At 41.0% G+C, this 9,099-nt stretch overlaps 1 non-coding gene across 1 annotated transcript; it reads left to right on the forward strand.

The window, feature by feature from the left end:
* The first annotated feature begins 351 nt into the window (after window positions 1-351).
* On the forward strand, window positions 352-470 carry LOC145410869 (5S ribosomal RNA). The gene has a single exon (XR_013899322.1). It is a non-coding gene; the product is annotated as a 5S ribosomal RNA (ribosomal RNA).
* The last annotated feature ends 8,629 nt before the right edge of the window (window positions 471-9,099 follow it).

Below are 9,099 nucleotides of genomic sequence, written 5' to 3' on the forward strand. Positions count from 1 at the left end.
AGATAAGCATTATTTTTCGTGAAGTGAACTTAAAAAAATAAAACTCAATAAAACCAGTTCTTTCATTCACTTAAGAAAATACAAAGGGCATTAAGTGAAGGAATACACTATATCTCCAAAACAAATGCCTGCATGTCTTCAAATGCCTGCATGTGTGAACTTTAGAATCAAACAACACAACCATGTTTTCAAAAATCAATTACAAGGAATGTTTACACCTTTTTATGTACCCTAAAAGTACCAGAAGCCATCCTAACATGGGGTGATCGAATTTCCACATCGCTAGGCACTAAACTGCTAAATTGCTAAACCGCTAATAATGCTGTAATTTCGGGAAGTATAATTTAATGTGCCAACGGCCATGCCACGTTGAGTACACCGCTTCCCGTCCGATCAGCGAAGTTAAGCAACGTTGGGTCTGGTTAGTACTTGGATGGGTGACCGCCTGGGAACGCCAGATGCTGTTGGCATAACGTTCTCCCTACACGTCAAGTGGGGTTGGTGGAGGATTAGTGCTCCTCCCTGTAAAACAATTAACTCTAAGCCCTTGGCCACCCCATTAGGGATACATGGTGTCTGGCAATGAATGAAAAAATGAATAATTTAATGTTGCAACTTTTTCCCATTTTTTACTAACAGTAATATAAGACTGCTTCCTTCTATGATGCTCTTGTATCGAATGAAACAAAATATCAGTAAGAGATGCCAGCCTAACAAGAATTTTTGAATTTCCATATAAGACAGACATCTCTTACAATGACTCAACAAAAGTCATGCTAGCCAACATCAATATGATTCCCTTGCTAGTTAGTGACTGGATAGCAAGTGATCATTATTGCCCTTCTGAAGGTTAGCAAGGGGTTCAGAAGTGATCATGTTCTGAGAGTTGAGGGAACGCTAGGTGCTAAATTGCTAAACTGCTAATAAGCTGTAATTTCAGACAGTACTGTTTAATGTTGCAGTTGTTTATTCCATTTTTCAGTAACGGTAATATAAAACTGTTTCCTTCTATTATATTCTTGTCTCTAATGAAACAAAATATCAGTAAGAGAAGCCAGCCAAACAAGGGTTATTGAATTTCCATATGAGACAGACGTCTGTTACAATGACTCAACAAAAGTCAAGCTAGCCAAGATCTCCAATATGATTCCCTTGCTAGTCAGTGATTGCATAGCAAGTGAAGTGATCATTATTGCCTTTCTGAAGGTTAGCAAGGGGTTCAGAAGTGATCATGTTCTGAGAGTTGGGGGAATGCTAGGTGCTAAACTGCTATACTGCTAAACTGCTAAAAAGCTGTAATTTCAGACAGTACCGTTTAATGTTGCAGTTGTTTTTCCCGTTTTTCAGCAACGGTAATATAAAACTGTTTCCTTCTGTTATATTCTTGTCTCTAATGAAACAAAATATCAGTAAGAGAAGCCAGCCAAACAAGAGTTATTAATTTCCATATGAGACGTCTGTTACAGTGACTCAAATGTCATGCTAGCCATCATCTCCAGTATAATTCTCTTACAAGCTACTGAATGGATGAGAAGCAAAGTGATCATGACTGCATTTCAGAAGGTTAGCAGGGAGTTCACCAGTGATCATGTTAGCCTGCTAAAGCAGTGTGTATGCTAGATGCTAAATTGCTAAACTGCTATACCGCTAAACCCCCAGACCGTCACATGGCCAGTTGTAAACAAACCCTAAATTTTTTCTTAAGCTTGGGTGTTTCTAATCGTAAAATCTGAGTACAGGAAACTCGCACGGAACACGATCTCACGGAACGCGCTCGCAATTATACACGGTAAGGGCTGGGATACATATAAGACAACGTAAGTTTACAGAACCATTATGAAAACTACAAATTAACGCAGGAGAGGCCTTTGAAAGATCAAATCCTCGAACGTCACCGCAGCGCGCGGTTTGTTTTGATTACGTGACGATCTAGGCGGGAAATTATTCAGTGAGTGAGACATTCCCGAGTACAGTAGCACAGTATTTGTAAGTTAAATATTTACAGTACTGTACTGTTCTGGTAAGTTTATGTACAACTTAAAGTACTATTAAATAACGTTAAAGCAAAAAATAAAGTCTTATAACCAGTTTACCTGATAGGTGTCAGAATATTGCCTTTTATATTTGTTTGTTTTTTCCACAGTACTGTACAGTATATGTAAGTTAAATATTTACTGTTCTCGTATGTACTGTATTTGTAAGCACTTAAATAAAGTTAAATCATTAAATAAAGCCTTGTAACCAGTTAACCCGAATTATATGATTACCCATGATCGGCGTCGGAATATTGCCTTTTTTGTTTGTTCGTTAAACTCTTACCGTACTGCTTTTCTACAGTACTGTATTTGTAAGTTAAATATTTACTGTTCTGGTATGTCCTTGTAAGCAATTAAAGCATTAAATAAAGCCTTGTAACCAGTTAACCTGATTTATGTGCTTACCCATGATTGGCATCGGAATATTGCCTTTTTTGTTTGTTCGTTAAAGACTTGCTGTACAGCTTTTCCACAGTGCTGCATTTCTAAGTTAAATATGTACTGTTCTGGTATGTACTTGTAAGTTAAAGCACTCAAAAAAGATAAAGCATTAAATAAAGCCCTGGTACCAGTTAACCTGATTTATATGATTACCTATGATCGGAGTCGGAATGTTTCCTTGTGTTTACGTACAGTATTTGTGTGTTGAAGTTTTGCTGTGGAGTACAGTAATCCCGCATTTTTTGCGGATTTTTTGTCTACGGTTTTGCCCTCTCGCGGATTTTCTTAGCATTAATAAGTTCAACTAAAATATCCTTGAATATAGAGAAAACAAAAAATTTGAAATTCCCGCAGCTTCCAATTGTAGCGCGGTAAACTCACGCCACCCTCTGTCCCTTTCCCATGGCCCCTCTGCCAGTGTTACCATATGTAGCATAATTTTATTCTTTTAGCATAATTTTGATCAAATTTTCGAGTCTGGAATATTTTTTAGCATATTAGAAGTTTTAGCATCATTCTAGCATAATTTAGAATGGAATGGAATATTTTTGGAATAATTTTATAAAAGTTACAAATGAGAGAGAGAGAGAGAGAGAGAGAGAGAGAGAGAGAGAGAGAGAAGGTAAGATGTTTGAATAGTTGGTTACTTTCAGTTTGGGCTTGGTTGGGTTGGATTAGGTTAGGTTAGGTTAGGTTGGATTAGGTTCGGTTAGGTTAGGTTTTAGGTTAGGTTAGGTTCGGTTAGGTTAGGTTTTAGGTTAGGTTAGGTTAGGTTAGGTTTGGTTCGGTTAGGTTAGGATAAGTTTGAGCTTTGTATTTTACCCATGAAACCTAGTTTTTTCCGATGGATTTTGGTATGATTCATTCGAGTTTCAGCTTCATTTCAGTCGGAAATGACCATTTTCTGTGTTTCCCCCCCTCTCTATAACCGCCAATTCCCCAAAGATCCCCCATTATTGCAGGGGGATGGGGGGGGTCATATCTAAAAAAAATCTGGTTATTTCCGACGGAAATGATGCTCAAAATCGAATGAATCACATCAAAATCCATCAGAAAAACGTAAGTGTCGTGGGAAAAAGCAGTATGGGCAGAAAACCGATATTTATCCTCTTACTGTATGTAGGTTCATTTTAATATTTTCATAGTAAACAATACATAATTAATATGTAGCACGAATATGTATAGAATTTTATCATTTAGCTTCAAGTTAGCATAATTCATTTTATACTTGGAACAAATTTGCTCAATCTAGCATAATTTTTTCACTGCCCTAGCATAATTTCGTTGTTTGGGTATGGCAACACTGCTCTCTGCCCCGCATAATCCTCAGTCCACGCCTGACTGCCTCACGTGTATGTTGTTCTTGTAACCGCACTATGATATGAGCCTCTTTCCTCCCACTTGCTTTCCACATGGCCCCAGGACATAAGCCAGCCTCACCAAAGGCTAATAATACAATTAGAAAGAACTCCAAAGTGACAAAACGATCAAGAAAAGTTATGACCTTAGCAGAGAAAATTGTGTTATTAGACAAGCTAAGAAACGACCGTGCGAGTGTGTGCTATCACCAGTTGATGCATCTTTTTATTTTGTACTGTTTTGTGAATAAATGTGTAGATAACTGTGTATTACAGTACGGTGTTTACGTTTTTCCTTCATAATGGAGTATGTGCTTTCAATCTTGTAAGAAGGTATTTCGGGATGAGTATGGAGGTTTCGGGACAATTCGCAGTCACAACAAACACAAAACAATTCGCCTTCATTAATGAAGATAGCTATGGGTGATGCTAGAATATAATTCAAAGGCAACTACAGCAAGGAAGAAACAAGTTAATTATTGACTAAAGGAGCAACTAATAAATAATATCCAGAACCTACGCTACTGAACATAGACTTTGCTGGATCCCCTTGAAATATAGTTATTAAAGTATTGATTAATTAAGAAGTATATCAGGCAATAGATAGATAGATAGAAGAAGTATATTGATAAAAGTATTGATTAGTATATTTATAGAATGGCGGGGAATCGTCCAGGGTGCGAATTGTTCTGAAGGGGAATCGTCCATGTTTTGACGGGGAATTGTCTGACGGCGAATTGTCTCGCAATCAGTATGGACATGGACTGTGTGATGGGCAGTATGGTGGACACAAGTGTAAGATTCAATTGTTAATAGAGTATTCGCGGAATTGACTTTTCGCGGGGGTTACAAGAACGTAACTACCGCGAAATATGCGGGATTACTGTACTGTATTTGTGAGTTATAACAGTAAATAAACCTTCTAACCATTTAAAGTGCTTTCTAGTGATTACCAGTGACAGATAACAGCAAAACAACACATTTGGGGGGTCTAGGGAGCAAAATACGGAGTAGTTTAAATATACACGATATCGCACCTAACATGGCACGGTAGGAACGAAACCCACGTGTTCCGTGCGAGTTTCCTGTATATACACAAGTGAATGTAACTTTTTCCAATAAATCAAAGGTGTTTATACTCTTAAAAAAATACTTGACTGCCAAACAGTGAGGTGATCCTCTGTATAAGTGATTCTTCTAAATGGAGCCAAGGTAGTCTCGCCTCCATGGACGCATGGGAATATTTGAAGATGATTTTGAGACAAAAAAGTACGTCTTCCACCCCACGAAGTACGGTAAGTGATTTTGGATAGGGGAATCTGGGGGACACTTAACCCTGCCAGAAACCCCGGTTATATGGTTACTACCCAGCATAGTAAATGGTTTCCTAGGTACAGGAAACCATTTGGCTTGTCACTCAGTGTAGAGATTATATGGCACCTCTACATTCGGTGAGTGGATGATGGGCGTCCACACCTACACAAAAGTCTGAAATCGATTATGATTACAGATTACCATTCCCCCATGTCTGCCTAATTAAATTTAATCTAAACTAACCTGACCTACCTTAACTGTACCTAATAATTTAATTAAATCTAACCTAACCTAACCTACCTTAACTGTACCTAATAATTTAATTTTATCTAATCTGACCTAACCTAACCTAGCCTCCAGTTGGAAAGTTAGGACATGAAAACCGCCTTTGAGTACGTACAGTACTGTAAGACAAAGAATCGTAGGTATGGCTTTAGGAACGTGATGATAAAACCAGTGGGAAATTTTTCATCAGGAAAGGTAATTTACCACCCTGAAAACAGTCACAATAATACAAAAAACAAACTGGAGGAATATGAAGTGAATTGGTAAGGTCCTTCTACTGGTACAAGTGTATGTTTAACTGGATAATTACTAGCTACACCACACAAAACTTTACAGCATCTTAAAAATTATTGGAAAGAGAATGAAACATTAAAACAAACTTGATCCAAATAAGCATACAGGGTAATTCATACAAATGGGTGTGGCGATTCCACCTGCATTATAACAAACCCACAATCTCAAGTAATTTTGGTACATATGCAACACAGATAGTTAACTAATGAGTTGTGACTGCATGAAGTGATTGGAAAACGACAAAATAAACCTATTTTTGGGTAGTTAAGGAAGCGGCCAGGCCACCGGCGGCAATGTTTACCGATGGTCTCTCTGACTGCCAGCATTGTTTACCAACCATCTCTCTGACTGGATGCATCAGTGTAGCCCGTGTCAAAGCCATGGCAAATTTAATGATTTAATCAAACCTAACCCAGCCAAACCTAACCTAATCCAACTTAACCTCACTTGCATTTGACAGCCAGCTTTCACATATAAAAATGCGCGTCAGGAATGTTAAATACGGTCAGCTGCTGGTAGACGGCCAAACATTAACGCTTTTCTAAAACCTCATTTGTAGCTTTTAGAGGCAGGTTTATAAAAATCCCCAGTAGCTGTGGTAATCCAGGAATAATAATCAACCTGTGAAACATTCACTAGAAAATATGGAAAGGCCGCGGGCGTTTGGTAAAGAATGAATCAGTTGTGTGTACATTTGTAATTTAGCACATGTGACATGGCTAACACAGTAACTTACTGGTGGAGTCTATCATTGAATGACGCAGTGAACACCCTCCACACGATCGTCCTGACGGGCAAATGATCAAGTACACCTCGGTGCTCGGGCCTGGGCTCACCAATAATTACAGACAGCTGACGCCACAAGACAAACAACAATCACACCACTGATGCTGACTCCGCCATCTTTCCACTTCACTTATCGCTTGTGCTGTATAGATTTACCATCACAACTTGACAAAAGTTACATACATTCCTAAGCACCAGGTTAATAGCTTTGAACGCATACTTTAAAATATTTAGATTTCAAGTGCTCTTAAGTACGTGACCTCTTGAACAGGATTATTGTTCAGAAAGACGGCGGCCATATTGCTTCATAATTGGAATGCTGCCCTTTAGTTAGCAAGTATCAATGATGTGGCTGTGCCACACGCCCGCCGCGGGCCTGTGATTTTGGCGGTCATATTGAAACACCGACACTCTAATTCTAATTCAAATACTTTATTTCCACTAAGCAGTGATTATTAATAAAGAGACACTTTTTGCTTATATTACAAAAACATATATTCATTCTTAGATCTTTAGTGGAAAAGTTTCTAGAGAAGGGAAAGAAGTTGTATGCGGCTTTCATGGATTTGGAGAGCGCATATGACAGGGTGGATAGACAAGGATTGTGGAAAGTGTTAAGAATATATGGAGTAGATGGGAAGTTGTTGAATGCTGTGAAGAGTATGTACGATGGTGCGAAGGCTGCAGTGCGTGTGGATGGTGAACTAAGTGAATTTTTCTCTTTGAAAGTTGGGTTGAAACAGGGATGTGTCATGTCTCCATGGTTATTCAATCTGTACATGGATGGGGTAATAAAAGAGGTACAAGGTAGGGTAGTGGATGTTGGAGTGGCCCTGGTGAGAGAGGATAGTGTTTGGAAACTCCCTGTACTGTTGTTTGCAGATGATACTGTGTTGTTGAGTGAAGACGAAGGGGAGCTGCAAGGCTTGGTGGATGAGTTTGAGAGAGTGTGTAAGAAACGGAATCTAAAGGTGAATGTAGGGAAGAGTAAAGTGATGGTCTTTGAGAGAGGTGAAGTCAGTGAATGTACAGCGAGGTTGGATGGTGAGGAATTGGAAAATGTGAGTACGTTTAAGTACTTGGATAGTGTGATGAGTAAGGATGGAGGTTTGGAGGGTGAAGTGCTTGAAAGGGTACAGCAGGAAAGAAAGGTTGCTGGTTCTTTGAAAGCAGTGATAAGAAACAGGGAAGTGAGCATGGAAGTGAAAAAGTTACTACACGACAGTATTGTGATACCAACTCTAACGTACGGAAGTGAAGCTTGGACATTGTTGGAAGGACACAAGTCAAGAGTGAGAGCAGTGGAAATGAGTTATTTAAGAGGAGCCTGTGGAGTCACGTGGAGAGACAGGCTGACGAATGAGGATATAAAGGAGCATTGTGGTGTGGATGTGATAGGAAGCGTTATGAGGAACACACTGAGGTGGTTTGGCCATGTGGAGAGGATGGAGGGTGAAAGACTGACGAAGAGAGTGTATGTGAGTGAGGTGGAAGGGGGAAGAGGGAGGGGGAGGCCGAGGATGAGATGGAGGGATGGGGTGGAGAGGTATATGAGAGAGGGGGGTGTGAGTTGGGAGCAGGGCAGTGAAATGGCGGAGGACAGGGCGACTTGGAGGCGATTTGTTTGTGGCCACCCCAAACGGGATTGAGGCGTCTGGCAATAGATAGATATATGGATTATGATTTTTTTTTTCTGCCTAGTTCATTGAATTATACTGGGTACATTTAGCCAATGAGTATAAAACAACGCCATTGGTCTTACCCTTTATGGCACTATCCATGTTATGAAACCGAATGTCCAGAGGCCGGAAGAAACATGGAAATATCTACAAGAGAATGTGAACAGAAGAGAAGAGGACATGGAGAGAAAGACTGAAGATAAATGGGCCCATTTTAGAGGCCTCATTCATGCAGGGATACTGTGGAAGAATTTTCCCGCCCCACCCCATGGAGCAGTACTCTTATAGAATTAGTTAAATATCCGCGCGGCAAGGTGAGCCAGACACCACTACCCCAGGAAGAGAGTACGGGGGGGGATAACAACCCCACTAGGGGGTGACAGGGAGGCTGGTTTACCTGTCACATCTACCAGTCAAGAGCGTCATATGTCCCTCGCGCCCCGATGCCTTACTTCTCCGCAGCCAGACCACCCGGCAGCGCGCAGGAAAACGACACTACACTCAAGCAGAGGGAACTCTCACCAGAATCGGGGTGGGACTTGCATAGACAAGCTCCCAAGCAGACCCTTGAACACCGAGTCCCCTGGACCGGTCTCCTTTTTGACAGAGGGACTCATGAGGAGCCTCAAGGGTTGCTATCCCCCAGAAGGAGCAGCAGACGTGCCAGAGGCCGCCTCCTCTGCGCCCGACCCCAGCCCCGGGCCTCCCCAGGTCATCTCCCAGAACCCCAATAACGAAGAAGGGCCGGCGCCGACCTGTGTGCCTGTTGGCCCTCTTTGGCCCCAGACCCTAGAGCCCGGCCTCCTGTCAGGCCATAGCGGCTAGGGAGCCGCCCTACACACCAACGGCCCACTCCTCTCTGACTCGTGGCAACCCAATAGACCACCTACATCTATACTACTCACT

Source organism: Coenobita brevimanus, chromosome 86, assembly GCF_032717465.1.
Source record: "Coenobita brevimanus isolate Jiangsu-jjx chromosome 86, ASM3271746v2, whole genome shotgun sequence".
In the NCBI taxonomy this organism is placed as follows: Eukaryota; Metazoa; Arthropoda; class Malacostraca; order Decapoda; family Coenobitidae; genus Coenobita; species Coenobita brevimanus.